The sequence below is a fragment of the Haemaphysalis longicornis genome, unplaced genomic scaffold (genome assembly GCF_048455015.1).
Source record: "Haemaphysalis longicornis isolate Haplotype H1 unplaced genomic scaffold, Haemaphysalis longicornis Haplotype H1 scaffold_1, whole genome shotgun sequence".
In the NCBI taxonomy this organism is placed as follows: domain Eukaryota; kingdom Metazoa; phylum Arthropoda; class Arachnida; order Ixodida; family Ixodidae; genus Haemaphysalis; species Haemaphysalis longicornis.
In genome coordinates, this window is record NW_027526203.1 from 311,752,296 (window position 1) to 311,777,717 (window position 25,422).

Here is a 25,422-nt window from a genome sequence, read left to right on the forward strand (position 1 = left end):
ATCTGCAGCTGCGACTACAAAACAACCACCCCTGTCCGCGCCGCATTGTGGGCTCGGTAGCTGTGCGAACGCGCAGCCTAATCCCTTTGCCTTCATCATGCAGGTACTCACCGTGCCTTCAAGGTTGTTCCTGCTGTTTCTCATGCCTGGCTTCATCGGACCGTCAACGATTCCCGCCCCCTTCCACAACGGCATTTCAAACTTGAATCCCGCTACCATCGCACCGCATCCAGCAACAGCGCCGCCACTGCAAACCTTGACCCTCGACCACACGTGGACTACCCCATCAAGACAGACATCTGCAGCTACGACTACAAAACAACCACCCCTGTCCGCGCCGCATTGTGGGCTCGGTAGCTGTGCGAACGCGCAGCCTAATCCGTTTGCCGTCATCATGCAGGTCACTAACAGAAGTGCTTTTCTTGCTAAGAAATCGAGTAATTTTTTAGTTCAGCTGCTGAGCCCACGGTGCTGCGTTGTGATCATTGTCGAGTGTGCGCAGGTCATACGCTCTTTTTTGCTTTTGGCGGGGGATGTCGAAACTAACCCTGGGCCTCCCACTGCTGAAGACTTGCTTACTGAATTGCAAAAGCTGTCTGCCGGACAGAATAAGCTCATTTCCGACATTTAGGATATTAAAAACCAACTAACAACGACGGACGTAACGATAACAGATTTGTGCAAACGCATCACTGACCCTGAAAAACATTGCCCTGCCCTTTCATCCATGCGCACAGAGCTAATGGCCTAAAGACACTCACAATCGAAATGACTGACAAGATCTGTAATCTGGAATCCCGTGTAGACGACAGCGAGAACCGCTCGCGACGAAACAATCTTATATTTTATGGCATTCCGGGCACTACTAAAACTGAAACGTTTTCGGACTCGGAAGAAATAATCATTCGTCACTGCTCCGACACACTCAAACTAACAATTCCTCCCTCAGAAATTGAGTGTGAGCACCGCCTCGGGCGCTTTTCAGAAGAACGCATTCGACCCATAATTGTAAAGTTTCAATCATCGAAGACCAAAGAACTTATCCTTTCCAACAGCGGACTGCTGTCGGACTGCTCCGGGTCCCGACGGCATAACTTACTGTACAAGAACATCGACGACCCAGCCCTCGTGCCGCTTTTGGACTCGGTTAATCAGGTGTGGCTCTCCGGTCAACTACCTGACTCTTGGCTTCGGGCGGATATTGTTCCCATTCCAAAGCCCGGGAAACCACCACATGTACTTCAGAACTTGCGCCCCATCGCCCTGAAATCGACGCTGTGCAAGTTGTTGGAGCGAATTCTTGCAACACGGCTTAGTGGTGGCTTGATACCTTCCAATGGCATCACCCGGCGCAAATTGGATTCAGGCCCTATCTCGGTACCGAGGATGGGTTGGAATACCTCTCATCTATGGTTTTAGTTGGAGGCCGATGCCGCCGCGTGAGATCTGTGCTCGCCATGGACATATGCAAGGCGTATGACAACGTTAGCCACGCTGCCATCCTACAAGTTCTAAATGGCCTCCACCTTCCAGACAAAGTGTGTTATTTTGTCCGATACTTCCTTCAACACCGTTCTTTTCCCATCCGCATCAACGGAGCAAGTTTCGGTCCCTTTACACCAGTCTGAGGCGTACCACAAGGGTCTGTTCTGTCTCCGCTTCTTTTCAACATCGTCATGTTGCCGCTAGCTTGGTACCTTGCTTCAATCCGAGATCTATATTTCCTCACGTACGCGGATGACATTACGGTGTGGTCAGTACATCCAGACCTGTCACGACAAGCCGAGTGCCTCCAGCAAGCACTAACAGACTGCCAGAGATGGTGCGAGTATGCGGGCCTCACTCTCTCGCAAGAGAAGCCTGATTTACTTCCCTTGGCCAACGCTTGGGGCCGCCGCCTCTTTGCAGTGTCTCCCATTTCACTGCAACTGAATGGGAACGACATCCCCACGGTTGACCGTCTTCGGGTCATAGGACTAAAAATATCGTCATCGGGGTCAGCAGCTCAGTGGCTACGATCTGCTCGACAGAAAGCCGTACAGATGCTCCACCTCGTTCACCACAACTCTCAGAAGTCTGGCGGGGCCTGCTGGACGATTGCCCGTCTCCTAGTGCGCGCCGTACTACAGCCACGGCTTGTGTATCAGGCACAGATCCAGCACATGACGCAAGCGGACTGGGCTCGGCTTGAGACCATCAACAGGGCCGCCATGCGCACCATTACTGGCCTCCCTCGCATAACACCAATTCCACCGCTACAAGCCGAAGACCAGCTAAACCCGCTTGATGAATTCATTGATTGATTGATTGATTGTAGGGTTTAACGCGCCGACGCAACGCAGGCGATGAGGCGCGCCGTAGTGGAGGGCTCCGGATTAATTTTGACCACCTGGGGATCTTTAACGTGCGCCGAAATCTCGTACACACGGGCGTTTCTGCTTTTCGCCTCCATCAGAAAAGCGGCCGCCGCGGCCGGGAATCGAACCCGCGACCTCGTGCTCAGCAGCGCAACGCCTTAGCCACTGAGCCACCGCGGCGGGTGCTTGATGAATTCATTCATCGGCGTCGTTCCGCACGCCTGCTGAAACGTGGACTGATTCCAGAGGCATCAGATCTCGCCGCGTACATGGGCCAGCCGCCGAATACGATGCCAGCCTTTTTCCGCCGCAAGGCCGCCCTGGCTCTACCATCGGGTGACGGACAACAAGCCTCTGGCAAGGCTACATGTCCGAACCTCTGGCCTTCATCAACCTCCGGATGCAGCCCTACTTCATGTCGGTCACTTCGCGCGGCCACGAGTCATGCAGGCTTTCGTGGACGCCGGGGCACACGACTCCCTCGTAACCACAGCCTTGACTTGTCCCTCACCCAATCTTAAACCAGAGCTGCGCCTACGGGACCCTCCGCCCTCTACCAAGCCTGTTGGCAGAACTTACTGCTATTCGGGATGGTCTGCAAGCACTTGCATTGACAGTAACTACTGGCGCGAAACTGGAAATTTAAACAGACTCAACGACAGCGATACGTGATCTACGTCGCGTTGCGCGTAGCACCAGCATGTCGGCACGTATTCACGCGATCCTGGACACATACCCATGCCCTGTGCGTGTTTGTGGGTTCGCCGGGAAATGCTTCTTGCCCACATAGCGGCGAATCGCGCCTGCCGCCGTATAGACCTCCACCCTAGAAGAACTGCTGGTGGAAAAGGAGAGCCTCCGCCGCGCCACGCGTGCTTTACTTCCACCGCGTGGAACTGACCTCCCCAGTGGGCTCTCTCGCTGGGAGGAGGTCCTGCTACGGAGGCTTCGAGTTGGGGTGGACTTATCCCCAGCAGTGACCCACGCTTGGCCTCCCCACTATCATTCACCATTTGCAGACACCTGTCCCTTTTGTACGGTCCCTGCGTCCGAAGCCGACACGAGCCACCTTCTATAGACCTGCCCTGCCCTGCAAACCTCTCGCCTGCAACACCTCCGAGGCACAGGGCTCCATCCTGGGAGACCCCCTGATCTACAGCGGTGGATATGGGGCGCTCAGTACCGGTCTCTGCTGACGTTTCTGCGTGAAACAAATGTGATGTTGTATATATAACTGTTATGCCGTGAGGCAAACTCTAGAAAAAAAATCTCGCCAAACGAGCGTCTTTCCTTTTCTCCTCCGTATGAGAAGCAGCCATCGCGGCCGCGATCGAACCCGCGTCCTTGGGCTCACCAGCATAACTGAGACACTGCAGCGGGTGGTATTTTCAGTCACTGTCGTAAGACTGATTGGGGATGTAAAGCTGCTTCCGAAGCGCGCTGGTTCGTCATGTGTATATTTGTTCACTGCCATAAAAACGTAAAGCACCATAAATATGTTTACCATCCTCGTACATTACTGTGTTGGGGCTACGTTGTTCCACATGACATGGCATATCAGCCACGAGTAACAAAATTGCAATAAATAGGCAAAACAAATGAATGAAGTTAATTTATATATAAAGCAAAAGCGGTAATTTGAATTGCAAGGAGATGCCACCTCAGTAGAGATGTAGCTTTCCATGAAAGAGTGAAGGGCGTGAAAAAGTTTTTCATGTTTTTTAGAATAAATATCGATAAAAACACGATTTGCTGCCGAAAAGCTTTCAAAAATAAAATTGTAAGTTTTCTTGACGCTGAATTCGGCAAAGATGTTTATTACGTGTGAAAATACACCCACGCAGACTTTTTTTCGTTAAAGCAAACGACTCCTGTCCGGGTGCGGTCAGAGCCTTAGCTGCCTTTCGCGATCGGGCAGCGGCCGATAACGTTCTATTCGGAAGCCCCGGAGCTGCGGTGACCCTTCAGCCTGAAGAGCTCATTCTGTTCCCATTCAGATACGAGACAGAAAGTCACCAGGAAAATGGAAGACCCGCAAAATATTTCCTTAGAATAGGTGAGCTTGAAGGAAGAATAAACTGAGCAAGTCTGCCCGCGGCGAGCTTTAAAAGGAGTTTTCCCCGAACGACTCATGGCCGACTTTGGATTTTTGGATGCAGGGATCTTGTGCAGATATTGGATCGTCGCTTTCACTACCAGCGCGAACACACATTCCTAGCACAATTTTTCAACACACCATCAGGCCCTTTCTCACAGGTGTAACTTTGTTTTTACATTCGGGCAGGTGGCAACAAGTCCTAGGGCATCACTTTGACTTTTAACGTTATCTATGGCTCACGTGACTATCTCATGACTATAACCAAGAAGCAATTTTTAATTTATAACACGTAATTCCCCTCATCGAGACCTTTAATTTGGTACCTCACAAGCCCTAGTGGCATCAGTTTGACTTTTAACCCAATCTATGACTCACGTGCCTATCTTATGACTACAACCAGCAAGCGATTTTTAATTTGTCCCACGTGATTTCCTTCATCGAGACCTTTATTTTAATACCTCACAAGCCCTAGTGGCATCACTTCGACTTTTAACCCAATCTGTGACGCACGTGTCTATCTCTGACTAACCAGGAAGCGATGTTTAATTTGTCCCACGTGATTCCCCTCATCGAGACCTTTAATTTGATACGTCACAAGCCCTATAGTGGCATCACTTCGACTTTTAACCCAATGTATGACTAATCAAAAATTAACTAATCCTAAATTACGTAATTAATTAAACTAAACGCACCTCGCACGAACTTAATTTCTGATAAAAAAAAGATGTGCGTGTCTGACTACCATCATCTCGGTAACGAGCGGTTGACCTTTTTAACCAAGTCGGAAACACGCGTGCTCCACATGCACCCGCAGAGCAAGTCCCGCCCATTTTTGCGATTTTCTTCCGCGGGTGGCGCTGTTGAACGGCGCCTCTAATCATCATAATCAGCAGCAGCGCCACCTGTCCAACGTTCGCGTCGTACTGCCGGAGGAAAAACTACCGGCTGGCGCAAAAAAAAAAATAAAAGTGCCGCGAGCTGTGGGCGAGACGGATAACTGCCCGTCCATAACTTCCGTTTTCCGCCGCTACGGCAAAAAAGTGGCGCTAGTTTCTCGCGGCAAACTCCAGGTTCCGGTACCTAATGTTATTGTATTGGTTATAATTTAAAACAACAACCAAAAAATTCACAGCATATCCACGGGGTGAATGATGATGAGTGGGCGAAGCTCCTGAGGGGAAATCATCGGTAAAACCGTGACTCTTCAGTGAAAGTTCGCCCACTACATCTGTGTCCGAACGTAACGTCTAGAAAGTCTCGCTTAAACCGCGCGTCGGCACCTTGGGGCTGAGCTCGCCTGATGCGTTTTGCAGACGCCTCACGAGCTCTCACTGCATCGGGGTCTGCCTGCCGATACGCGCGCTTTCTCGCCGCTTCCCGTTCTCTGACGTTTTGGAGACCCTCTTCGCGCCGCAGCCGTGCCGCTTCGGGTACGGCAGGGTCCTCGCGCCGTTGCCGTGACGCTTGGGCCTCTCGTTCTCGAACGCTGGGATCTTGGCGGCGTCGTCGCGCAGCCAGACGACACGCTTCGGCCTCCCGCTCTCGTACGGCAGGATCTTGGCGGCGGCGTCGCGCAGCTTCACGGAGCGCTTCTGCCTCGCGGGCTCGCACATCTGCAGCCTTATCCATAGGGCGACTCCGAGCGCGCGCCAACAGCGAACGGATTTTATTACAACGCTCCCCGCCATCTAGTAAACAATCCAAGAACTAAACTAGAGGTAGCCACGTCATCTAGTAAACAATCCAAGCGCATCTTTTCATCATATACAAGTACCGCCATCTAGTAAACAATCCAAGAACTAGAGGTAGCCACGCCATCTAGTAAACAATCCAAGAACTAAACTAGAGGTGGCTACATACATACGTCGAGGATGGACAGACCGACGCCTTAAGGAGCTTCGCCCCTAAAAAAAATTCCCGCGCCTTCCCGCGAGGGGAACACGAGTAAATGCAGAGCATTGGGGGTCGTTAATCTTCCGTGATGCTGGAGTAGCAGACACGAGTAAACGTGGCAGCGAGCGTCAATCAAGGAAGGAAGGAGCAACGCAGTGACTGAAGCACGAGCGACCGCTAGCCGCTTTATATTTGCAGCGCGCGCAGTAGAGGGAGAGCAGTACGGGGGGGAGAGAGCGCATGCGCAAGCAGCGCGTGCCCTTCCACGCCCCACCGCGCTGCTATCACGCACCTGTTACGCCGACACCGCGACGGAGCGAACGGGCTGACTACGACGCCTGCGCGCTCCAGCTGCTGTTGAGAGAGAGGAGGAAAGGAGTAGAGTTGCACCTGCTGCGGACGCGGAGCTGTGGACGCCGTCCGACGCAGAAAGAGGCGAGGCTAAGAAATGCTCTGCATTTAAAACAGCCGAAGGGTTGCGCGCGGTACTGCACAGGGACTTTTTTAGAGTGCGTTGTGCATTCCATTTGTGCATACCCCCCCCCCGCCAAGCCTACCTTGTGTCTTGGTTTAAGAGGGTGGAACGAAACTACGTCTACTCAAAATAAAGACATACCAATTTTGCAAAACACACGCATTAGTATTTCGTCCTCTGAAAGTACAACTGCCTTTTTATACAGCCTGTATTCAAGAGCGAGGCACCCATGCAGGCAACCATGTGAGTGCGATCTACACTTACGTGGGACTCCGCGGGATGGCAGTATACTTGTCCGTGCTAAGCACATGAATGTCGTCGGACGTTCCAAACTCTACCCTACCGAACGCAAAGTAATGCCCCGACTCCAATGGTAGTGCGATTAATAACTCTTTTGACACCACCGTTGAGAATCGGGTTAAAACGGGGCAGACGACGCACGCCGGTGTTATATTTTTCTTCGGCGTGCGGCCGCAGTGGCACAAGCCGCGCCATGTCCGTGGCGCTTCGGCCATGTCCGTGGCTATTTCAGTGTTGCCAAACGAAGAAATTGACAGCTAAACTTTTCAATGAATACCACCTATACACAAAGCACGAGCTTAAAACTGAACAAATCGTGGGTATGACTTAAACGACGCATTGACGTTTGATATGGTAGTTCCACGGTGCAACCAAAAAGCTTTATTTTCAATTCGCGAATACCATTCGCAAACCATGCCACTTAGAAAGCAGAAAAAAAGAGAAAAAGTCACACCCGGGCGGGATTCGAACCCGCGACTTTGATTGAGCTGGCGCGAGGCTTAGTCCACTCCGCCACGAAATACTGGAGACTTCTTTTTGTGACAATAACTTTATTTACACATAAATATACAGAGGCTTACACACAACTCAGCAGTATCCTTGTTTCTGTATTATTTCAACGAGCCCCTCATTTCCCATTCTGATTCGCTACATGCATAGCGAGGGTCTCCGTTCTGGCAGTCTTGCTGCCATAGGTAGCTAAAGAGGGTTCAACGCCCGTCGACCACTCTCGACATGTCGTAGACGCTCGAGTGACGACCCGGGGGTAAAAAAGAAGGTGCCCTTCCCCCCGAGCAGTCTCCCCGAGTGGCGCTGGCTACCACCCTTAAGCGCAGACAACAAATCCCTTAACATAAATACCCGAGAAAGTGGAGGGGAAAAACAGCCCCGCCGGTAGCATAGAGGTCATCGCACCAGACGCGTATTCTGGAGGTCGTGTGTTCGGATCCCACCCGCCGGGAATTTTTTCTCCCCTTTCTTTCTTCCAAAAATTATCTGTTTCAATGACCTACCGCATCTTCCCCTTTACTTTCCTTGGCATTCTTGACTGTCAATCCTTGTTTCTGTATTATTTCAACGAGCCCCTCATTTCCCATTGTGATTCGCTACTAACATTTTTGGGTAGTGACATGACAGTGAACATAAATCCAGCAGGGAAAACACGAAACAAAGAAGGAAGAACAATGACAAAGGCATCACAGGCTATACCAAAATTCTGTGGGGCGTATATGCCGGCGCTAAACCCTCTTGTAAGAAGTACTGAAAAAGAAGGATTGATTCTATTAGTCAAGGATGCGCTGGCCCGTTGAGTGCTTGAGTTTTTCTCATGGGTTTAGAAGTCACTGTCTGCACCTCTCCTCGTTTGTCTTATAGCGCTTCAGTGCATGGCTGCCTCGGGCGAGCCTTCGTCGCAGTTCCGAGTTCGAGCCTGGTGTCCCGAGAGCGTTAACCACCCATTTCACTTTACGCACAAAATGTCGCCATGCCGGCTGTGGGTGGAGGGCGCGCTCCACTGCCTCTACCCTGGATTTCAAGAGGGAGTGGAGGCCTATGGCGAGGACGCAGCCACGGACGACGGGGTGGGCTCCTCCCACGCATAGAAACTTTAAGGCCAAACCACATGCAGCGTACTTTCCGCGTTTTCACGCGTCGACATCGTCCCGCGTCGACGCGCGTCAGCGCCCGTCGCCAAAAATGCAAGGCGACGCGAGCTGACGCGCGGGCCAGGTGGCGTTCCACGAGGTACGGAAACACGTTTGGATCTCGTCCCAGAAATAAATGGCCGCGTTGCAGTCCATGAAAACACGTTCGGGGGTCTCCCGCTTTCCACATATGAGGCACCCTGCGCCCAAACGGAGGAAGAAGCCCCGCTCCTGCTGACGGGCCATGACTGGCAACACTTCAGCGTGGAAACGAAAGAAAAAGTCCTTTGTTCCGATTGGAATGGACGCTTGCTTAATTCGCTTGAGCACATCGTCTCCACTCTGAGGGACCGTAGGCTGATGGTACAGAGGTGGTGGCAGTGTCTCTGCTACCAAGTCCTAGTACAGCTTTCGCGGCTTTACAGCGAGCAGGTATTCCCATGAAAGCGGCGTCTGCAGTGAAGCCACCACGCTCGCTATCTCCTATCCCGGTGATGCAGGAGCCGTAATCACATAAATTGATGTGGCCAGCCACGGCCTCAAGTGGATTGATTGATTGATTGATTGATTGATTGATTGATTGATTGATTGATTGATTGATTGATTGTAGGGTTTAACGCGCCGACGCAACGCAGGCGATGAGGCGCGCCGTAGTGGAGGGCTCCGGATTAATTTTGACCACCCGGGGATCTTTAACGTGCGCCGAAATCTCGTACACACGGGCGTTTTTGCTTTTCGCCTCCATCAGAAAAGCGGCCGCCACGGTCGGGAATCGAACCCGCGACCTCGTGCTCAGCAGCGCAACGCCTTAGCCACTGAGCCACCGCGGTGGGTCGGCCTCAAGTGGAGGGAGCCTAGACGTTGGATGGCCGCTTGAAGGAACAAGTCAGCCTGGTGGCGGAAATATAAGAAGCGCCGGACTACGAGCTTCAGTCCCACATTTATCAGTCCAATGCCTCCCACTTCGACGCTCCAGAACAGCTTTGTGCGGCGCATTGGTTCGTATTGGGACCGTTAAATAAACACCGCCCACGACCGGTACCGAGCCGGCATCGATAGTGGTAATGCGCGCTGCGTACAGGATCGCGGGGTAAGCCACCATGTTGCACAAAAGGGACCCAGTGTAAATTGATATGTTCCGGTTCCTCCATGGGTGAAGCTTCCATTCTGCCACGTCAACGTTCGGTTTCCACCGAGGCGCCACCGCCTGGCCCACGCCGGACTTTACACCCAGATATCTCACAACGCGGTCAGACCGCCATGTGTTGAAGCACTTGCATGGTTTGCATTCCCCCACCAGGCCCCCTCTGATTTTTCGAGCTTCAGCTCGGCACCGCAGAAAGGGCAGAACTGGTGGGCCAGTTTGAGCCCTTCTCCAGCTTGGGTGGCCGTTGAGCAGACAAAGGCGACGTCATCGGCATATGCGAGAACTCGGGGTTCCCTTCTGCCTATAACAAGACCTTCAAGCAGCCACCATGCGACACACAGGCTCCAGATAAAGGGCAAAAAGCAGTGAAGACATGATAGGACATCCCTGCCGGACCGAGTTTTGTACCATGATGGGGATACTTAATTGCCCATTTAAGAATATGCTCGTCGCGGTTCGAGTGTAGCAAACCTGAATTCACTCCATTGTCTTCTAATCCGCAGTGCCGTAGAAATGTGAACATAAATGACCACTGTACCCTGTCAAACGCCTTCCTGAGGTCGAGTGTGCTTAAGTCGGTCCAACAGTTTGGTGTTGGAGCGATCCGCTTGTAGAAGCATGCCTAAGATTCTCACCTGCTGAGTTGGAACGATAGGGGGGCCATCGACTTCCAGGGAGATGGTAGGCGACCCGGGAGGGAGTTTCTTACGTGGTGAGACGATCAGCTGCTCAGATTTTTGCGGCGCACACGTTAGGCCACATTGTCGTGCGTATTCACTGGCAATGTCGGTCGCCTGTCGTACGTTGGTCTTCGTGTCCCCCACTGACCTATGAGTGGCCCATATAGTGATGTCATCCGCATATAATCCATGGCGTATGCCTGGTATGGCAGCCAGGAGCGGTGAGAGCTAATATAAACAGCAAGGGTGACCGCACCCTGGGGTGTGCCCTTGTTGCTGAAACTTCATTGGACTTTTAAATCTCCTACCTGCAGAATGGCTTTTAGGCCGTCGAGGAAGTCTCGGATGTATTTGTAGGTGCGTCACTCAACTAGAGCCCACACTGTGGCCCCCACCCTGTACCTCTCACAATGCCACTTCTGCGAGGCTCCGGGCACGCTTTACCATATTGTGTGGGGCTGCAATAAAAATCTTAACCTACCCCCCCCCCCCCCTGCCCTTCCCCTCCCCTGAGCACTGGGAGAAAGCACTGTCCAGCTCTGACCCTGACGACCAGATTTGGCTGGTGAAGAGAGCCTAAGAAGCCGGACGGTCTCAAGGGGTCCTGGAATAAGGACTCTTCTTCAAGACTAACTAACATTAATTCCACCTCCTCCTCCTTAATCACAGCCAGCGGAGCTAACCCTAGTTCTCCTGCCTCACATGTGGTTTTTATCCACTCCAGGTTGGAGTTTATCGTTCGGCCTTTAAAGCCGCACGTCTGGTGTGGGCCTACCGCCGCACTAAGGGCTGTTTCGAGTCGTTGAGAGAGTTTCTGAGCCAGGATTTTGTAGTCCGAAGACAGAAGGGAGATCTGGCGGAAATCCGAGGTGCTTGGGGTTGAACCAGATTAGGGTGTTTTCGGCAAGATAACCAAAATGGCTGTTTCGCATGCAAGGGGCAGTAGCTTTCATAGCAGTGTGTCCTCGAAGACTGTAGCGAGGATTGTGCTTTAACGTTTTTGAAACGCCTGATAAAATTCTAAAACAATCCCGTCTGGACCTGGGGACTTGTTTTTGGGAAGTCCTTTTATTGCGGATTCTGCTTTAGCTGCTGCTATTTGAGCTGCGTGGAACTTACTTGTACTACGTTGAGAGGCTGCGACTGCGATTTCGCCCTGCAGGAATAGTGCTCGCCGTGCTTTTGTTTTACGCTTTACGCCAAAAACTTTGGTATATATAAACTTAATAAACCTTCAGTAACTCACCTTCTGCTCTTAACTGAGCTTATATTCTCTGCAAGCGTTGCTGGTCACACACGAATATGCAGTTTACAACTCCGGGAAATTAATTGTCGCCAAAGCAAATGGCCAAAGCGTCGTAAGCCGAAATACGGATCGCATTAGCGCTAGTGTTGGGTTCTATGAACTTCACGGAACTTACTATGGTTATTACACTCTAGGAACTAAGAGAACAGAGCTGCATGCATTACGGCATGAATGTTGTCGGAGCAGAGTTTTAGCTTCTCGAACGATTCCCGACGACCGTCCGGCCGATCGGTATTGTCGGCGTCTACGGTCAGCAAGCCAGTCATACCACGCGGACTTTCAATCGGCCGACGTGCTCGTGTCGCTGTCGGCGTCGTGCACTCTGCCAACGCGGACGTCGGCGTCGTGTCGTCCTAGCCAACGCGCCTTCACGAGAAGCGTGGTAATACAGTAAAAAGATAAATATGCGTGCTGCAGGAAGCGCCGCGACCCATTACGCTGAGCAGACGACGCTTCTCTTCGCCGGAAGTGCGAGAAAAACCCGCCCAATTGCAAGATTTCTGCTTCGTGACGAACGCGGGAGAATCGATGACGCACTTGCAGGAAGATGGGGGACACCAAAAACCCGCTGACTCAGGAAAGGGTGGGAACGCGGCAACAAACTTTGCAACGAAAGTGCAAGCTTTCCGTTGCACATTTTTTTTAACGCAGAGATAACGTTGCAAACCCAACCTAACAATTTAGCTAGTTCATTTAGTGTGCTCAAAACACCTTTCAGGACCCCTTTAACGTGCGCCAAAATCTCGAACACGCGGGCGTTTTTGCTTTTCGACTCCACCAGAGAAGCGGCCGCTACGCAAACGCCCCGGCGGGGCGGGCGGTGGTACGCACGCAACGGCTGGGAACGTATGTTCCGAGGCGCTGCGGACCTGCGGGAAGGCAGCTTGCTTCCAAAATGGCTGCTGCCCCTGCGATTTTGGCGGCAGGAGGCGGAAGTGGTTCCCCGACTGAAAACGCAGACCGTCGCGTGTGTTCAACGTTAAGCGACAACGTTTCAGTTCCAACAGGCACACAGGCCAGAAATGAACGACCAAGGACAACCCGGATGGCTCCCGTAGCGGGTGGCGGTGTTTATGTGCGCGTCGCAGTTGTGGAATGCGCGCAGTGTTGGTGCGGATCGGCGGCCTCCATTTCGGGCATTCAAGAATTTTCACTTGCGCCGTCGTCGCACCCTTGGGTGCGAGCCGAGAACGTTGTGCTACCCGTGTGAAACGTGGAGGATTTCTAGTTGGACTCCACAAATCACAAATAAGAGGAAGTGAGTAATAGGAATGCTTCGTATATATATATTGAGTTGCTACACCCGGGTGATGTGTATATCACTAAACCGCCGAGCCAGCCTACCCGCTGTTTCATTTTGCGCGTCGCATTAGCGCCGCATGCCATGCTCAATTGTATTTGTCGCATGGTCCTGCCATATTTCAGAGCTGAATAAAGTGAGTATCCCAAGCACTGCGTGTTGCTTCAAAACTTTGGCGGTGCGCGGTTGAGCAAAACAATCGCGAAGGGTTATCGTATTTTTCCCTAATACTGAATCAAGGTCAGAGGGTCGTCCAAAACACGGTGGACGAGATCATCGAGGCGCAACTGGAAGCGCAGCGAGAGCGGCTGGCGGAGGCCAAGACGGGCAGAAGCATCCTCGAGACCCTGGGCTACGGCAACCGGGTCACAGGAAGACACCTCCAGGAACTCGACGAGTGTGCGCGAGAACGTGCGGGTGAGCCCCATCCCGAGGGAACGTGCACCCGGAGCACAACCAAGAGAGAAGACGGGCGAGAGCAAAGTTTCTCATCGAACAGTACGGCGGGGACCCGCGGACGGACGAGGTACGTCGACGCGGCGGAGTACGGGCAAGGAAGATACGCGTTGGTGACTGTGAATGCACGCACGGGACGGGTTTCCAAGTCGGCGAGCGCGAAGTGCGAGAACGCCACCGAGGCCTAGGAGATCGCCATAGCCTTGGCGATGTCTGAGGGAGGTTGCGACCCAATCCTGAGCGACTCGCAAGAGGCCGTCCGCAACCTGGAAAGAGGTCGAGTGAGCGGCAAGGCGGCAAGAATTATAGAAAGACCGGGAGTTCGAGACGGAAGACGAGTGGAAGTCAGATGGATCCCTGCGCACGCGGGAAACTGCTCGCCGTACGCGCCGAACCACAACGAGACGGCCCACAGGGAAGCACGCGCTATGACACACCGCGCTCCCAACGTGGGCACTCGTCCCGAATGGGAGTGGTGGACGGAAACCAAAGACAGAGCCAGGGGCTACGGTGAAACACCGAAGACCATACGTCTGGCCAGAAGAACGTACCCGCCGCCCCACCGGGAACTGGGCCGAGAGGAGGCGATACATCTAAGAAGACTCCAAACGGCGTCTACAACGTCGCCGGCCTTCTTACACCGAATGTATCCGGACCAGTACTCGAGTGACCAGTGCAGTGTTTGTAAGAAAGGACCGGCCAACCGGTGGCACATCATGTGGGACTGTGCCGCCGACCCAGACGGCGCGCACTTCGAAGAGTATCCAGCGGAACTCCAGAGAGCCATCGAATCTACAAGCAAGACCGACCAGTCATGGGCCATCCAGCAGGTCTTCGCCGCGCTCGAAAGGCACGGGCTCCGTAAAACGGGCTTGTGACGAGTAGGACCGCAGAAGAACGCGCGACGCCAGGCCACGAAGAGGCGCAGGCGTAACCCGGCTCCTGCCTACTGCAGGAATTATTTCAATAAAGTGCTTTCCAGTACAGGGTCTTCTTTATCATACTTGCAAGATTTTTACAATCGAAACCAGCGTTAACGCATTGAAGAGAAAAAACGCCGTCCAGCTACAGCTTGTCTTGGTTAGCCACGTAAAAAAGGTGAAATTTGGGTACTTCGCATTAGGTTCAACAGGTAGCGCCGCAAGTGTTAGCGCACGCTGCGAAATACGCTGTACTAAGACTATCCATGGGCGCGTCCCGACGAGCGTACGCTCCGCTTTACGCCCAGCAATACGCTAACGCCCAGAACGTATAACTAAATCTGTCTAATGTCGCCAGTGGCCCGGTCGGTGCGAGATCGGCGGAACAGCGCGGCGGTGGCGGATACCATGTATATCAGGTGGGAACTGTTGTTTGCTGAGCGCCGTGAGTGCCTGCCTCCCGTCCGCGATCACGACCCGGGCGGCGTGATTCGTGAACGCCGTCGAGCCTTGTGCTCGCATGCTTTGGGAGTTCCCAAATAAACGGCTGTCCTTCGGCACTACTGTCTATTGTGATCTCGTATCGGCGAACCTCGCTGGGCTGCCGCAGGTTCGGGAGCACGCGTGGTTTACACGCCGGGGGCTAGCGTGGTGGCCTACACCGGAGTACTGCCTAGGTCGCCCCTAATATATATATATATATATATATATATATATATATATATATATATATATATATATATATATATATATATATATATATATATATATATATATATATTGTGGGGATCGCGACTTTCACGCGAACCCCTTTTCTGGCTAGCTTCCCGTTGCGGCCGGCGTGCACACGCGCCTCGCTCACGCGACGGGAACCATACGGGAGGGCGCCAGCGACCGGACGGTTTGTTTCCGCCCTGGTGGAAGCGTTGACCCTTTTCCCCTCTGCCTTACCCGAGAACCAGTTCTTCCTCGATACTAGCGCCACCGTAAGGCGAAGTCTGGTGGGACGTAGCATGACGAGGGGACGCCCTCTTGTCTTGGGGATCCGGTAGCGCGCGGACGTTTCGGCGCGCTGGTGCTGACCTGGGGAACGCGCCACAATGGGACGTGCCCGCACGAGCTGGGAGACTGCACCCGCGCTCGCACTCCGCAGCGCTCCGCTGCTCCGGTATGCCATCGGTGAGTCGAACCATCTCGATCTCTAGCGTTGTTTAATGCCTCGCTCCCAATGTTACCGTTATGGCCTACGATTAGTCTGTATGCAGTGTATTTGATTTGCACTTTGCAATAAATGCTGCCATTGATGTTTTGCCCTCGCCGCCTCCTGCCTTTGTCTGTCTCCGCAAACAACGGACCCGTCCGCAGCCGGCGCTCGCAAGGCATGTTTGCTGAGCGCGGATGGCTGCGGGGTGGGAAATCACTAGTGTGTGAAATGTAGAATCCCACATCTGGCGCCCTAACGTGAGGCCTTGTTTGCGGAGACGAGCAGGAGGCACGGCAGCATCCTTTGTTCTGGCGTCGGACGATCCGAGCACAGACAACAGACTTCAGGCCTAACTGATTGGAGCGAGTTATTAGCAGAGGCGAACTTTCCTGAGAGTGAGGCGAATTATTTATTGCTGCTGCGTTTTTAATTTGTTAAGCGCCGAGTTTGCAGCAATCGTGTATATGGCAGGACATCGCTGCCAGTTAACACGTGGTCGCCGAATTTTTGTCGGGACGTTGTTGTTTATGGAAACGGGGGTTTCCGAGTTTGCATCCACGCGAGGCCGGGAGCCCGCGCCGTTGTGTCAGCCCGAAGTGAGTGTGTACGGAAGCTGCAATTTGGGTCCGAGTTTTGTCGACTCCGGGAGTCGAGGCTCTGGGAGCCGTGTGGCCGGGCCACGTGTGCCGCAAAAGGCTAGCTGGTATTGCAGCCTGGCACGGGCGCTCCGATACCGCTGAATGCGGTAGGCGCCGTTCGCTCATAAGCTGCTTGTCTTGCAGCGAGCGAGTAGGACCCTAACAAAGCAGATGTCTCCTCACGGCTGCACGTACGGGCACGTTCAGGGTTTCTTTCGTTTGGTCAGTTTTATTTTGGTGTGTTGTTGGATGCGGGTCGTTTGCCGAAGTGAGTGACCCGAAGGCTTTCACAGCCGGTCCTCCCGGAGAAGGCACGACCTTGGGAACAATGCGAGGGCGCATGGAGCGCTCCCCCTTTTTTGTTGATCGCCTCGCGCGAGAGAAAGGAATCTCTCCCGCCTCAGGAAAGACTTGCTTTGACCCGTCGCTGCTTGAAAAACTGCTTTCCGCAGCGTAGTTGTTTTTGTTGTCGCGCCACGCGGACGTCGGGACTGAAGGGGGGCCTCATCCCTCTTCCACTGACGGGGAGAATTACGCGAGGCAAACTTTGCGCCCGCTGATTGTAACGTCGCAGGAGCCCTCTTGTTCGGCTCGAGAGACCAAGCTCTGTTCACGTAAACTAAGCGCCAGTGTGTTGAAACGTATTTCAGCATTTTTACGCAAGCGGTGTTCATGTGTGTGAACATAGGCTGTCGTTGGGAGCAAATACTGTTTCCGCGTTCATGTGTATGAATGAAGTGTTACTGATGCGAGCAAATACTGCTTTCGCATTTGTGTGGTTAAGCATCGCGCCGGGCGGTCAATGCGAGCGTGTGTGTTCTTTGTGCCCTGTACCGTATAGGGTTAGAACAGGTTCTAGCTCTGTGGACATTTCCAGAGCGGTTGCATTGCTGAGAAACTTAGCAGCTGAACCATCGGATTGTGTCACGTACGTTATCGATGCAATCGAGTTCGTATTTTCCCTACCCTGCACGCTGCAGGGTTAGGACAATTTGGCGTGCTTTGTTGACGCTAACAAGCTGGTAATTATGCCGAAGCCTTGGCAGTTGTAATGTTCGACATCGAACCACATGATCGATGGGATCAAAGGGCTACTGCAGCCTGTTTTTTCCTGCCCTATACATTGTAGGGTTTTGACTATTTATTGGGCTTTGTTGACATTAACAGAGCGATGGCAATGCTGACAACTCGGCAGTTGTCGTTAGGATCGCGCCACAAAGGCGGTGCAATCGGAGAGCTATTTCTTCTGCCGTACACTGAAGGTGCGGGGAGTTTCTTTGTGCAGCTAAGCCACCCCGGCTTGGACCACATGACGGAGCGTGTTTATGCTGCTGTCTACTGTTCCGGGCGAGCTGCCGAGCCTGCTGAAGGGGTGCGGTGCGGCATGCCGTCACCAGCCTGGCTGAGAGTCGGCAGTCTGGTCGCTCGGCGGCCACGGGCCATCACGGATGTGCCGCCACTTGAGCAACGCTTGCTTGGGTTGGCTGGTGCGATTCTTCCCGGAGCTACCCGCCTGCAGACATCAGCGGGCGACGACCGGGCCTGCTGGTACACTACCAGCGGTGGCATTGGACGAGTGGAAGCCGGCGTTAGGCAACACGATGCAGTGACTAACGATTTAATCGACGAACGAACTTTTCGTCGCCTCTAGTCCTGTAGTCAGCTCTCACCGGCGTACGCAAGGAATTTAGGAGGGAGGGATGTGGGGATCGCGACTTTCACGCGAACCCCTTTTCTGGCTAGCTTCCCGTTGCGGCCGGCGTGCACACGCGCCTCGCTCACGCGACGGGAACCATACGGGAGGGCGCCAGCGACCGGACGGTTTGTTTCCGCCCTGGTGGAAGCGTTGACCCTTTTCCCCTCTGCCTTACCCGAGAACCAGTTCTTCCTCGATACTAGCGCCACCGTAAGGCGAAGTCTGGTGGGACGTAGCATGACGAGGGGACGCCCTCTTGTCTTGGGGATCCGGTAGCGCGCGGACGTTTCGGCGCGCTGGTCCTGACCTGGGTAACGCGCCACAATGGGACGCGTCCGGACGAGCTGGGAGACTGCAACCGCGCTCGCACTCCGCCGCGCTCCGCTGCTCCGGTATGCAATCGGTGAGTCGAACCATCTCGATCTCTAGCGTTGTTTAATGCCTCGCTCCCAATGTTACCGTTATGGCCTACGATTAGTCTGTATGCAGTGTATTTGATTTGCACTTTGCAATAAATGCTGCCATTGATGTTTTGCCCTCGCCGCCTCCTGCCTTTGTCTGTCTCCGCAAACAACGGACCCGTCCGCAGCCGGCGCTCGCAAGGCATGTTTGCTGAGCGCGGATGGCTGCGGGGTGGGAAATCAGTAGTGTGTGAAATGTAGAATCCCACAATATATATATATATATATATATATATATATATATATATATATATATATTCAGATCGTTCGTAGATGCGTTTACTTAGGCGCAAAAAATCGTCGTACGGGTTCGTTCTTCGTTTGCAATTGAGTTCGAAGGTTGGACGCACTTATAGCGAGGGTTTTGACGCACTCTTGACGCAGTTTTAACGTCAGAAGCTTTCGTGCTTCTCTCAACTTTCTTTAGGAAGGGAAAGTTTTGTCACTACCAATAACAAGTGATGAATATGACACAATGTGGGTATAAATGTGTTTCTTCAACGCGATGCACCCAGCCTGGGGATACAAGAGGGACACCATCAAGGGACGCAACCCACACAAAGACGCACTAGAACTAAAACTACGTGCTCATCACGAACCTGACGAACCCGACAAGGATCGGCAGCTGTGTCGCGGGACACCACGCCCGACCTCACGTTCGTGAAGAACGACGCCGGCGGAGCGGTCACCTGGGCCAGAATGGGCGATGACCTCGGCAGCGACCACGCCATCATCATCACGGTACTTACACGTACCGAATCACGCCAAAGAGAACACAAATGGATAGACTGGAACGCCTTCCGAGACCGTCGACTTCACAATCACTGTGAGATCGACAACATTGAGGACTGACCAACGACCTAAACCAAGACGTCCAAAAAGCCGCCAAAACAATAGAGACCTACGAAGACATCGAGGTAATACACAGCAGACTGGCGCACCTACTAGAAACCAAACGGTCCATACTGGCACGCTGGAAAATGCAACGCCTGAACCGACGGCTGCAGAAGAAAGTCGCGGAGCTCAACTGGGAACTCTGCTCGCAAAAATGGAACGAGGTGTGTAACACCGCGGACGGGCAGATGCACTACGGCAAGACCTGGAACCTCCTGCGCCACCTCCTCGACGAAACCCAAACGAAGTCGCATCAGCGGGACAGGCTGACCAGACTTCTACACAGAGTCGTACAGAAACACGGGGAGGAAGCGGTCGCGAAGCTAATCGACAAGTACGTACCGAACACACCCACGGAACAGCACGGCCCATACGTAGACGCCGTCAACGCCACGCTGGGCCGAGACATCGAGGTCGAAGACGTCGGCGTGGCGCTACACGAGATCATCGAAAGATCAGCCGCGGGACCGGACCAGATATCCAACAAGGCACTCCGGAACCTAGACGACGAGTCCATATAACGATTAACCGGATACTTCAAGAAGTGCTGGCAGACAGGCTCCATGCCTCGCCAATAGAAGGCGTCCAAAACCATCCTAATACCCAAGCCGGGGAAGCCGCCGCACACGGACAACTTAAGACCAATCTCCCTCACGTCCTGCGTGGCCAAGGTCTTAGAACACGTTTTCCTAAACCACTGGCAAGAGTACCTTGAAGACAGTGAACTGTACCCACCCACCATCATCGGGTTCTGCCAGCAACTTGGAACGCAAGACGCGATCTTACAGCTGAAAGACGAGATCATAGATTCCGGAGACACATCGAAGGACAAGGCGATCCTGGGGCTCGACCTGCAGAGCGCCTTCGATAAGATCAAACACTCGGCGATTATATCACAAGTATCCAACCTCGGCATGGGCGCGCGAACCTACAACTACATCAGGGACTTCCTGACGGGTCGCACCGCGCAGCTATGCTCCGGAGACCTGCAGTTCAACGAAAAGAGGCTAGGCTGCACAGGGACGCCACAGGGCTCGGTAATCTCGCCGCTGCTCTTCAAGCTAGTGATGATGGGGGTAACCAACAAAATTGCTGAAACGGAAATGTGTCACACGATCTACGCGGACGATATCACCCTGTGGGTGTCGGGGGGCAGCGACGCCTACATCGAAGACCAACTCCAAGAGACCGTGAACGCCATCGAGAATCACCTGAAAGGGTCGGACCTCAAATGCTCGCCCAGCAAGTCAGAGCTCCTGGAACTCCCACCGTGACGCATGCAACAACAAGCATCACCAGTGCGAACACGAAAAGATCAAGATCCTCAAGAAATAGGGACAGACCGTACCCGAAGTGGAATGAATCAGAGTACTGGGCATGATCATCGAGAGACACGTACGAAACCCTGAGACGGTGCTACGTGTAGTCGCGAAGACGGCAAACGCAATGCGACTCATCAAACAGGTCACAACGAGAAAAGCGGCCGTCAAGGAAGACAACCAGATTAGGCTGGGCCAATCCTTCGTGGTTAGCGACATCGCCTCCGTAGCCGCCTACCACGACTGGCTTCCATACGAGCGAAATAAAATCAACGCACTCATACGAAAGACCTACAGGGCAGCCCTCGACCTGTTCGAAACAAGCACGGCGCCCTTCCTCCACCTAGGCGTTCGCAACACGCTCGAGGAAATTGCCGAAGCGCAACGAGCGGCACAGTTAGGACGACTGTCAGACGTGGCGTCGAATTCTGGCCAGCCTAGGTTACAACACCCAAGACAAAGCCGACAACCGAACCGGACATCATCATTATCATCATCATCATCCTATCTACGCCCACTGCAGGGCAAAGGCATCTCCCATTATTCTCCAATTACCTCGGTCCTGTGCCAACTGTGACCAATTTATCCCCGCAAACTTCTTGATCTCATCTGCCCATCTAACTTTCTGCCGCCCCCTGCAACGCTTGCCTTCTCTAGGGATCCACTCTGACCACCGGACATACGACGTCAAATCAAGGTAGACCAGCTACCCGAGAACATGCATACGATCTACAACAAGGAATGCGCTCGGCGAGAGCGAAGGCCCTCGTCACCCGCCACGCAAGCGACAAGCACGTAAGATACGCAGACGCCGCGGAATACCAGCACCAAACCGTCGCGGTAACCATCGTCAGAACCACGGGAGAAAGTACCACGGCAGTGAACACGCGACGCACCAAAGCAGCACACGCGGAGGAGGTTGTCATCGCCCTGGCCATCACCGACGCAGACTGCACGACAGTAATCGGTAGTTCGAAACTTCGCCAAGGGCCGCATCTGCACGGAGGCGGCGCGGTTACTACGTCACTCGCCACCAGCTAGCTCAAATAACATTAAAATCAAATGGATAAGCGCACACGAAGGCGAGAATGTGCCCGGGACGATTACTAACCACAGAGACGGCACACGCGGCCGCGCGAGCACTAACCCACAGCGCCGCCGCCTCTAGCCATTCAGTGGAATTGTTCTGCACCATGGCCTCCGAGATTCAAAACGCGCGTGGGGTGATCGCGGAGGCCATGTCTGCACAAAGGACCGCATGACCGACTATAGTGAAATAACCAAGGCGCGTCGATTGGCCCGCCAGACCTTCTCGTCCCCACTCCCTGGTCTTTGAGTCGAGCAGAAGCCGCTACGCCTACAAACAGGATCGGTACCTACCCCGACACTACTACACCACATGTACATGTACACATGTACCCAGCCGTCGATGCCAAGTCTGTCGCAAGGGAACGGCCAACCTGGCGCACATCCTATGGGAATGTACAAAGCACCCAACGCATCTACATCAGAAGCCATCCAGCCACGACTCGAAGAAGCCAAACGGACCGTGCAACTACGGCCCGTCCGGCAGGTCCTTGGAACGCTCGAAAGGCAGGGGCTCGCGGGCCGGCAACGGCGAGCTTGAGTCCCTAGCCGAGTAGCCACACCAGCCCCAGGACGATGAGAGGCCCACGTCGCGGCGCGTAAAAACGTCGCCTGCCGGTCTCAATAAACGTTCATTCAATCAATCAATTCCTCCATCTCTCTTTGAAGTTCGTCCTGAACCAGTCGCACTGGCATATCTTTGATGCTCTTGGCATTCGCATTCCCAAACTCGTTTAACCGTTACCACTCGTAAGTGCCAAAACTGTGTTCATGAATTGGTGCCCACCAGGACCACGTGCACAGTATCGGTGACGCGTATTTAAAAACCTCGCGTCACCTCCTCATGAACTACTACAAATTTGCTGCAGGCACCACGGTGACTTTTTAGATCTATACAGGCAGTTATGCATGACAACTGCTTTTATAATGACAAAGAGTAACATGCTAAAGCGCTCTAGTTTAACATCAACAAAATATTCACGGTGAACGCAGGCCTATGCTTACCGTTCCATTGAGGTAGATAGGCTTAGCGATTGAACAATATTTACGGTACGGTTGGAGAATATTGTGTCAAATGAGGTCAGAATGCTGCAGCCACAAGGCAGGAAACAGAGCAAACGCGTGGATGTAACCTGTAGTTAGAACAAAATTAACCACACTCAAAGCAAAGCCAAAGCCTGGGCGCGCGAAAGCTAAATGAGCTGACGCCGTTTCGTCAGCGGTCACGGCGGCATAACGGAGAAAAAATGTGTCGCACTCTCTGAACGTTTTTTTTTCCCTACAGTAACTATGATTCACTTCAGCGTACACACGCTGCTTTTACTGTTACGTGCGTAGTCATCTAAAGAGTCAAAGTGCATCATACAACTTACACGACCAAGGGCTTCCCACCTTGCTTGGATCTGAACCGTCGGCAGAAATTTCTTGAACGCAACTTTTAATGAGGCGAGGCGCTCGTTCGGAAGGAACAACGGCGGACCGCGGGTAACGGCGCGAGGGCGCGAGCCTCGAGGTTTGATCATGCCGCCGCTGTCGCCACTGTCGATGTCACTGATAACTATAGATGATGCCAGCGCGTTGTTTAGATTAAATTTTTTCCAAAAAAAAGTTCAGATCGTTTAATCAAAATATTTTCTTCCTTTGTGAAATATTCATCGTTTCCTTTTGTATCTGGGCGTCTGTTGTGTGTGTGCAATATTCCGTTCCCCCGGCACCCGCGGCACTTCCCGGTGCTTCCCGTACGATGCACATTTGAATCGTTTAAACATTAATTAAATGTGTTTATATGGCACGCCCCACTACTAAACCGTCCTAAAAGATACCAAAGCACTTTTCTTTACGAAAATAATGTACAAAATTCAGCTAAGAAATCATTTTAGAATAAATACGATGCGCGGGTCTTGGGAAAAAAACGCTTTATCAGCTGCTGATCGAACCCACGGCGCTTGTTTCAAAACTTGCGATTCCACCCCAAGGCTACAGAGGCTTTTTTTTTATTATTACCTGCTTGGCGATAAAACAAAACGCACTGTACAGTAAACAAATTAAAAGCTCCAGCCTCCAGCCCGCTGAAGTGGGCGGCTTTGAACTTAAACTGCGCTAGTACATCCGGAATGGGTAACCACTCAGGTTCTTTCCTATATAAGAACACTTTTAGTGCAATAATCTCACACTGTATGAGCCATAAACTGTATGGTACGAGCATCTTCGTCTGCATTTTGAACTGCCGTGCGATTTTCCCACATAGAATGCAGACTAAGCGCCATGAACATATAGTGCACGCCCGAGCCCCGTCATTGTCCACTGGCAAAAAAGCGAATGCCGTAAGGAGTTATGGCAGGTATTTTTTCAGGGTTCGTTGGAGGATGTCCCAGCGGAACACCACATCCCATCAGTCCAGGAAGATATGTTCAGTCGTTTCAAGTTTTTTCCACGACTTCGCGCAAGAAACCTCGTACACATACATGGCGAATTTCGGAATTTCGCCAGCTTCGCCAATTTCATTCTCGACTTCACCCGGCGGTGCAGTTAGTGCAGTCATCAGCGATTGATTGATTGATGATCGAAATTATCTTTATTCAAAAGGAAAGGATTGAGGTGGCTATCCAATTTCAGGATTCCACTGGCCTAGGCTCCCGTCGCTATGGCTCTCTCTACCAGCCATCGCTTGCAGGCAGGGTCACCGCTGCGCAGGGTGGCCTCCCACTGCTCCCTTGACGTGTTTGTGAGTGGGTGTACTGTTGGTGTGTACTGGCATGTCCATACTGTCTGGTACGCGTCCGGCCTCTCCCGGCAGTATAACGTGGGGTGCCAGTGTAGTCTAGCCAGTGTGGGTGGTGTGTCTGTATGTAATCTCCTGAGAGTGTGCTCTTTTAGATGCAAAGCATCTCTTGCTCGGGGCTATTATGTCCGTTGTCCTTCCGGCGTCCATCCGCACCACGCCAGCTGTGATAACGCCACTCTCTCCCCTCCTCCCCTCCACACCACCTGTGTGCGCTGCTCCTCCCCTCCCCCTCTCCACGCCAGCTGTGATAACGTCACTCTCTCCTCTCCCCAACAGCTGTGCGCGCTGCTCCTCTCCCCTCCTCGCCACTTCAGATAAGCCAGGTCCGCGCCGCTGCTCCCTCCAGTTGCTGCTTCGGTCTGCGCCGTCCGATGAGCTGGCAATGGACGCCAACGATTCTTGCAGTGATTCGTCGCGGTGGCTCAGTGGCTAAGGCGTTGCGCTGCTGAGCACGAGGTCGCGGGTTCGACTCCCGGCCGCGGCGGCCGCTTTTCTGATGGAGGCGAAAAGCAAAGATGGTGTAATTTTTTTAATTACACCATCTTCCCACGTGCGAACCCTGAGGAGATGCAAAGCCATGCAAACTTGAGATGCTTTGCATCTCCTCAGGGTTCCCACGCGGGAAGATGATGTAATTTCTTTAGCGAGGTTTTTGTCCTGTGGTGGAATGTTCTTCTGTTAAGTCTCAATATGCTTAAATATTCGGTGAAGGTTACGCTCACCATGTCCAAGGTCGGTGATTGGTACAAGGGGACCGGGAAGAC

The 25,422-nt window shown here is 52.9% G+C and overlaps 1 protein-coding gene and 1 pseudogene across 3 annotated transcripts in view; one reads left to right on the forward strand and one right to left on the reverse strand.

Moving 5' to 3' along the window:
• Positions 1-23,388, reverse strand: part of LOC144170239 (uncharacterized) — a 74,991-nt gene extending 51,603 nt beyond the window's left edge. For 2 of the 3 annotated variants that reach the window (XM_077699924.1, XM_077699897.1), the window contains exon 1: positions 112-241. The gene's annotated coding sequence lies outside the window, so the exon portion shown is untranslated. Of the gene's footprint in view, positions 1-111; positions 242-23,246 lie in introns of those variants that run through there. The other variant, XM_077699907.1, reaches the window with a different exon arrangement.
• On the forward strand, positions 98-19,426 carry LOC144159451 (uncharacterized; annotated as a pseudogene).
• Positions 23,389-25,422: the final 2,034 nt, after the last annotated feature.